This window comes from Helianthus annuus, chromosome 17 (genome assembly GCF_002127325.2).
Source record: "Helianthus annuus cultivar XRQ/B chromosome 17, HanXRQr2.0-SUNRISE, whole genome shotgun sequence".
In the NCBI taxonomy this organism is placed as follows: domain Eukaryota; kingdom Viridiplantae; phylum Streptophyta; class Magnoliopsida; order Asterales; family Asteraceae; genus Helianthus; species Helianthus annuus.
Genome location: NC_035449.2, coordinates 157342649 through 157351691, shown reverse-complemented (window position 1 = coordinate 157351691; position 9043 = coordinate 157342649). Strand labels below are relative to the sequence as shown.

General features: G+C 34.3%; 1 long non-coding RNA gene across 1 annotated transcript; it reads right to left on the bottom strand.

The window, feature by feature from the left end:
* Positions 1 to 5713: 5713 nt before the first annotated feature.
* LOC118489001 lies at positions 5714 to 6138 on the bottom strand. The gene is made up of 2 exons (XR_004885631.1): positions 6078 to 6138; positions 5714 to 6002 (listed from the first exon to the last, which is right to left on the bottom strand). It is a non-coding gene; the product is annotated as an uncharacterized LOC118489001 (long non-coding RNA).
* Between the last annotated feature and the right edge of the window lie 2905 nt (positions 6139 to 9043).

Below are 9043 nucleotides of genomic sequence, written 5' to 3'. Positions count from 1 at the left end.
AGTGAAGAAGTGATTCAGGTTTTATGCTGGATTCGAATTGTTCGTAAAAAACAGAGGATGAAGAAGAAGTAGGTGAATTAAATAGAAGATCATATTCAATAAGTAAGTGTTGACGGATGAAGTCTATGGCTGAAGATTCGTCTGGTGACGCCATGTGAGTGAAGGAATTAAAAAGATTGATTGTTGAGTGAATGTAATTGTTTGAGTGGAAAAATGGAGTGAAGGGAATTATATATATATATTATTGGAAGAAGAATGGATAGAGATTGAGGAGGGAGTGAGGGGGCTTCCACGATGGTGAGAGGAAGCATCCGTTTTGGTGGTTGTGGAGGGGATGGTTGTGGAAGTGGTGGTTGCGGTGGGGGGGGGGGGGGGGTTAGATGGTGGTGGTAGTGTGTAGTGGGGAAGATGAAGTAGGTAGGGTGGGTGGTGGGTCCCACATAAATTGTAAAATATTAATTATATTTCTTTTAACTTTTTAGTTATTAATTTGATAGTAAGGGTATTTTTGTCATTTCACATGCACCTAACACCAAAAACTAACCCCTATCCACGTCAGAGACTATCCGGGAACGAAATTCAAAAACTTGGGGACTATAGGTGTAATTTTAGAAAGTTAGAGACTAAAAGTGAAAAAATGGGCAAACCACAAGGACTATCCGAGCATTTTTCTCAAATAATAAAATAAGAACAACATATAACACAAGTACTAACGAAATCCCGAATGAGTAAAAGGTGACCATATCAATTTTTTTAACGGCAAATTTCTTTTATTCCTTGTTGTCTGTGGAACTTGAACCCAAGACCCCCCTCCCAAGTTGTTTAAAGGTTTTTCCTTTGGCAATGGACCACCACCCCATTGGCGGTAATCATTATATATACATATATATATGTATATATATATATACATATATATATATAGGTAGAGGATCCTGTACAAAGTCCATATTTTGTAAGAAGTGTAAGAAATAATTTGGGAATGACAAGTGTCCCTCATCTTAATTAATTCAAAAGGGTATATTAGTGATTGTACATTCTTGTCAATTAATTGATTTCCAGTATAATATAACTGAAAAAAAAATAACTGGCGATGAGAATGTTTAGGGATTGATTAGAATTTTGTATTTTTTTTTGCAAGATCCAATACGATTATTATCTACGTATCATTCTTCATCAATTATAAATACAAGAAGTCTTATGAAATCGCTAGAGACAATACAGTTGTTTAACTTCTGCGCCCTTCTTCGATTCTGGTGTTTTAAAGGGTTATATACATACAGCTTCGATCTTGAATTGGTGTTTTAATGTTTTTTGGATTCCAGATAAAACACCATGACTTGAATCATAGTCATGGTGTTTTAAAATCTGGGAATGTTTCGTATTGATTGTCCATATGTTAAAACACCATGGATGTAATCACAATACAATGTTTTCTGGATTCCAGATAAGACACCATGACTTGAATCATAGTCAATGTCTCCAGATTTTTAAAACACCACGCCATGAACAATGTCTCTAGATAAAACACCATGACTTGAATCATAGTCAATTTATCCAGGTGTTTTAAAACACCACGCCATGAATCTGATTATACAATGTCTCCATATAAAACACCATCACTTGAATCATAGATGTTTAAAACACCACACCATGAACGATGTCTCCAGATAAAACACCATGACTTGAATCATAGTCATGGTGTTTTAAAATCTGGGAATGTTTTGTATTGATAAAACACCACGCCATGAACAATGTCTCCAGATAAAACACCATGACTTGAATCATAGATGTTTAAAACACCACGCCATGAACAATGTCTACAGATAAAACACCATGACTTGAATCATAGTCAATTTATCCTGTTGTTTTAGAACACCATGCCATGAATCTGATTATAGATCTCTTTATGATAACGTATGAAGAATATGCAACCAAAGACCTCCCTACAATTAAGGTGAATCATTAATTCCGATATTTAAGGAAAAGGAGTGAATATAGGTGTTTTTGGTTGTGTAGGTTACGGTTACCATATTTTAAATATTGAAAAAGACACTATTGCCCTTCAATTTTACATAAAGTCCCTCTAATTAAAACATAATTTATATTTTTATACTCTATTGATCTCAACCATTAGATCAAATATCCAATGGTTTAAAACACTTCTTACTCTTCTCACATTTTAAACAATTTTTACCATATCCCTACCCTATATATATATATATATATATATATATATATATATATATATATATATATATATATATATATTGCTAGTGAATGACCATGAATAGTAACTTTATTTTTATAATAATATATAACTTTTTAGTTTTATATATTATAATAGTTTATTATTATATTACTTTTAATAACATATTTTTAATTTTTTTCGTTTTTTAAAATCATATATATCTCCTTTACCATTTACATTGATAATTCTTTTTATTTTTAATTTTTTTTAAATATATATCGATTTATCAAGATTAAATTACAATTTTGGCCCCTATGGTTACATCACTTTTACCCTTTTAGCCCAAAAAACATTTTTTTAACATCTGAACGTTTTTTTTTCTAACCCTTTTGCTCCCTAACACTAACCTCATCCATTTACTTGGTTAAAAACTTGTCATGTGCCCCTCACATGAGGGACATTTATGGCAATTCACCTATTAACTTCTAAACTCTTAAATAAAAAACCTTGATATCCATTATATTTTCATAGCACCCCCAAACCCTAATTCCATTTCCACCGACAACGCTTTCCAATACAGACAATTTCCCAGAGCTCTAGATCCAATTCACTAGAAAATCATCACTATTATGGCAACAAAACAAAAACCTAATAAACGAGCATAATAACAGTAGCTTCACCTAACCACCAACAAAGGCGACAATAAGCAGAGCTTCGCAAAGCGACATACCTTGCCGCCGTGATCTCCTAACACAGTGCACACCATCTGTATTCAGTTCACAAGCCCGATCAAGCTCTCCATTGTTGCCATTGTAGATTGGAATCTCCAGTGAGAGATTGATGATCGGTGAGGAAAATGTAGGTTGAATTTGAAGGAGATTTGAGTAGATGAAGGTGTGATTTGGGGATTTAGGGTTTGGAATCAGATGCGAGATGCAGATTTGAATGAAAAAACAATTTGAATGTATATGAAGGTGTGATTTGGGGATTTAGGGTTTGGAGCCAGATGCTAGATGCAGATTTGAATGAAAAAAAAATGGTTGAAAAACTACACGAAGTAAAAACAGCAGTGAATTGATGGAATTAGGGTTTGGGGGTGCTTAAGTCAAGAAGATGAAAATAGAATTGATGTTAGGTTTTTTATTTAAGAGTTTAGAAGTTAATAAGTGAATTGCCATAAATGCCCCTCATGTGAGGGGCACATGACAAGTTTTTAACCTCGTAAATGGATGGGGTTAGTGTTAGGGGCCAAAAAGGTTAGAAAAAAAGACGTCGGGGGCTCAAATGTTAAAAATTCTTTTTTGGGATAAATGGGTAAAAGTCATATAACCACAGGGGCCAAAATCGTAATTTACTCATTTATCAATTAATTTGATACTTCTTTAATATTTTACGTTTATAACTCTTTTCTAAAAACTTAAGTATGTAGTTGTGTTTGATTTTTTCCTTTATGTTTTGTTAAAAGCAAAGTTATACGAAAATAAAGTATGTATTTGTTATCATCAAACGGTACGATGATAAACTAAACCGTTCTAATAGTTTGGCTTTCTAAACAACATACTTTATTTTCAAATCACGTTTTTTTTGTATTATCATTTGCTCGGTTTCGTTGCAACGCGCGACGCCAAAAAAAAACTAGTATCAATTGAGTAATAGTGACATTGGAAATCAAACATATATGTGTATATACACATAGGGGAAGGTTCATGAAAAAACTTTTCCTTATTGAGAAAACTCGTGAGAGCTCCATCCAACGATTGATATTTGTGTTGAATTTTTTTCGGGGTTTAGTTTTTATGGCTTAAGATTTAATTATTAGGGTTTAGTTATACCATTTAGTTTTTAGCTTTTAGGCGTTAACCTTTAGGGTTTAACTTTTCAGGTTTAGTTATTTGGGGTTTAGGGCTTATTTCTTATGGTTTAGAGTTTAGGGTTTAGTAATAGTTAGAGTTTTCTCGAGGTTCGCATTAAAGGGTGTTTTATCATGAACCCTACCCAATACACATATTTGTATAAATGCATATTTTTGCATGTACGTAAATATATGTGTATATGTATATCATGAACCCTGCCTAATACACACATATATGTATAAATGCATATTTATGCAGTTATTAAATATATGTGTATATGTATATACACATGAGCCGTAAACTTACTATATTGTTTAATGAGCAATATAGAAACTTGATGAACGAGGCAAGAAAATTAGAGATTTATACAAATGTCTATGATGATGTAGGCGTGATCGACAAACATCACATGCTTACCATGAAATTATTATAGCCTTGCTGTGTTATGCCCACCTTTCACATGTCTTGCAGTTATTATGCGTCACCCTTTTGCAATTGTTAGTCATCGTAGTAGTGTGACGCATTGATTGTAGGTCTACGGTAGCCATTAAAACCATTGGTTTTTAAACATTTTCCAAATACATATAGTTTGATTTTAGATATACAAGTGTTATGTAGTTATTTAGCATTGTTTATATATGTGCGGTGCATATTTTAAGGTAACACATCTAAAGGAGATAAAAAACAACACAAGAGACTTTGTATGGATTATCGTATATACTAAAGTCAATTTAAACTTACCTGTGTACATGTCAAGCTAGACCACTTGTTTGCCCATTGCTAGTCAACTTTTTACATTACTTTTGCAAAACAAAATGTGTGTGAAGTTTGTTATTATCTAAGCTTTTAATATATCTTCTAACTAGCTTATAACCCCGTGTATTACACGGGTTGAGTAAATAAATTTATATACTAAATAATAAAACATTATATTTTTAAAAACTTCCTTTATTGCACGGGTTGAATAAATATAATTTTATATATTAAATAACAAAAAGTTATATATATATATATACTAGTCACTTACCCGCGCGATGCGGCGGGAGTGGTATCACTTAAGTTGGTGAGTTTAGGGCTATCTACGGGGATGTAGTTTCCAATGTGGCTTGTGACGACGATGGTGGTAGTGTAGCAGAATGTGATGGTCGGTTGAGGCCTTCTTCAGCGGCGAGAATCAGCGATTTGCGGCGATTGGTGGTTTCGTGATGGCGTTTGGTGGTTATTGTGCGACTCAGGAGAAAACAAAGAAAATTGTTTGATTCTAGTTATGTTACCTGAAATAGACGGACTACCTAGGCTTTTGTTGGTTCAAATTGTGATACAAATTCACAAATAACTAACATTAACTACTATATTGTAAGATGTACAAAACATAGTCAAAAATTTCCCAAACAGTCTTAGGTTTGTAAGAGTCCTTAATCTTGAATTCCTAAGGTTTGGAACTGAAATTTGTCACAAAATAAAGGATTTCCTTCAATTAGTTTCTTAAGTTCAACCAGCATCATACCTCGAGCAGATTTAGTATCTCCATATTTGGATAATTGTTCATTCTCCCTAAAGTAGTGATCTATAAAAGTCAGTCAGCAAAGGCGCGATAGATGATGCTTAATACAAAAATTACAGTAAGATAAATAAGTTCGTTTACAGACAAATGGTTACAAACAAATCAATCGAGTCGTTAATCAAACGATTAAACGCATAAACAAAACAATAAATATGAATTTGTACATTCTGATACATATCTACTTAGAGGTGGCAGTTTTTTTATTTTTTTATTAGCCATGCCGCTGCGCTCGTTGCGGCTGCCCTCACCGCGCCGCTGCGGCTGCACTTGTTGCGCTCGCATGCTCACTGCACCGATCAAATTTTAGTAAAGTACACGGATGGTAAGCCAGAGACAACTGAGGTGATGGCACCAAGCAAGAATGACACAGTGCTGAACACTGCTGTTCCCTATTACCCTGCATATACCAAACAAACTTGCGATTAGTTTATGCACAGCTATTCATAATCATTTTATCATGAAATAAGGATACCTGAACAAATGTCTCGCTCGACCAATAGTTTCCCTTGACGCATTATGCAAGGTTCGCTCGGTCCAACAACTCAAGCAAATGTTTTCTATGTTTTTTAGGGGGAAGATGGGTGCTTCTCTCCACAGGGCATACAAGACACAGGTTGTTGGCGGAAGCCCGCCAAATTTAACATATAAAGTTTTTTTATATGTTAAATATGGCGGGTTGCCGCCAATAACCTGTGTTTTGTATGCCCTGGGAGAGAAGCACACATGTTCCCCCTAAAATGCAAAGAAAACATTTGCTTGAGTTGTTGGACCGAGCGAACCTTGCACAGGCTCAGTTTTTGCATCACAGCCTCAAACACTTTCAGTTCAGATAGATTACACAGGCTCAGTTTTTGCATCACAGCCTCAAAACACTTTTACTTCAGACAGATTAAGAACACAAGCTCAGCTTATGCATCATAGACTCAACACTTTTAGTTCAGACAGATTAAGAACACAAGCTCAGCTTTCGCATCACAGCCTCAAACACTTTCAGTTCAGACAGATTAAGAACACAAAATCCGGAGTACACAACAAGAGTAATTTGCCACTAAACTTAAACAACCTTTAAAGCATGATGTACACGTGTTTTAAGCACAAGAAACAAATATGTAACCTGACAGACTCAGCTTATGCATCATAGCCTCAAACACTTTCAGTTCAGACATATTAAGAACACAAGCTCCGTTAGTTCTCGCAAAGTCAACCATCATAAAAAGAAATCAAGTATTAGTAAAGATTTGATATTAGTTATAACCAGTACACTATTAACTTAAAATAAATTTAATATAAATCACATTTTGTCAAGTTGCAAATATAAAAACCTTTATTCTAATGAAGCAGCGTTCAGCGTCACTAAAGCCGATTCCGAGACTCTCCAAGCAGATACACTTTCTCCGGCTGCCAGAAGATCGGAGTGAGCTTGTTCTGTAATAATAGTGACCGTGACAGTCGTTAACCAAAGGTATAACTAATTAAATTCAGTTCAGGAAAAAGCAACACTTTAATTTTGTGTGAAAGACAGCTTGCTTGCTGCAGTCTCTATAATACATCAACACTCTTCCATACACTGTTTGAAAGACACCATGCTTGAAAGACAGCATGCTTGCTTCAGTCTCTATAAATAATTCAGAGATATCTACACTCTACTCACACTTTACAACCTTTAAAGCATGATGTACAAGTGTTTTAAGCACAAGAAACACATATGTAACCTCACAGGCTCAGCTTATGCATCATAGCCTTAAAGATAAATCAACATTTAGAACCTAACCTGAGTCGATTCATCACAAAACACATGCGAAAATCCTTCGTAAACCTCAGATTTTCACAAAACCATGACACTTATCAGTCCCAAAAATGAAGGAAAAGATCAAAATATAACAGAATAAAGTAAAATCAAAACTACAAAAACAATTTATCCTTTCACTATGTCATATCTGAAATTAACCTAACTATCATCACCAAAAATACAAATTCAAATATCACAAAACTTTCAACCTAATTTGAAATAACCGCATCTACTAACAAATCCACATCAAGATTAAAGATAAATCAACATCTGTCTTTCAGACATGTACTTTTAGATCTGTGAATCTGTGATAATACTTTTACAACTGGAAGACTCAGACATGTAATTGAGAGATGAACACAACTACGGGTAAAGCCATGGCTGCAACACACGGTTGCAAAGTGAGAACTATGCAACCTGGATATTGCCCCGCCAAGATGCTACTCGGATCTTCTATGTACCCTCAAAATACAATCATCATCACAGTCTATTGTGTTATGTAACCCCGCTTTAAAGCATGATGTACAAGAGTAATTTTCCACTAAACTTAAACAACCTTTAAAGCATGATGTACAAGTGTTTTAAGCACAAGAAACACATATGTAACCTCACAGGCTCAGCTTATGCATCATAGCCTTAACAGTTTCAGTTCAGACATATTAAGAACACAAGCTCAGCTTATGCATCATAGAGTCGACAGGCTCAGCTTATGCATCATAGCCTCATAGGCTCAGCTTATGCATCATACCCTCACAGGCTCAGCTTATCCAAGCCATCTAGGTCGTATAACTTAGGACCTTAGTCCGACAACCATCAAACTCTGCCATCTGTCCGGCCCTTAGAAACACCTTTGTCTTACTAATCTGCATGTGACATATAAACAAACAAGTAAACATAAAAAAAATTAAAAAGGTAAATCCTAACTAAAACATCGGATGTAGGAAATAACCGCATCTACTAACAAATCCACATCAAACGGATCCCTTGTTCAAATCTGTGGATCCCTTGCCAGATAAAGCTCGTGATACATCTCATGAAACCCTAGATCTGCTCATCGAGCATCCCACAGAACAAACTAAAATCAAAAATACATAACAATCTATCTTTTCACTATTCCATATCTAAATGACCTAAATATCATAATTATCACACAACCATGACACTTATCAGTCCCAAAAATGAAGGAAAAGATCAAAATATAACAGAATAAAGTAAAATCAAAACTACAAAAACAATTTATCCTTTCACTATGTCATATCTGAAATTAACCTAACTATCATCACCAAAAATACAAATTCAAATATCACAAAACTTTCAACATAATTTGAAATAACCGCATCTATCTACTAACAAATCCACATCAAGATTAAAGATAAATCAACATTTAGAACCTAACCTGAGTCGATTCATCACAAAACACATGCGAAAATCCTTCGTAAACCTCAGATTTTCACAAAACCATGACACATATCAGTCCCAAAAATGAAGGAAAAGATCAAAATATAACAGAACAAAGTAAAATCAAAACTACAAAAACAATTTATCCTTTCACTATGTCATATCTGAAATTAACCTAACTATCATCACCAAAAATACAAATTCAAATATCACAAAACTTTCAACCTAATTTGAAATAACCGCATCTATCT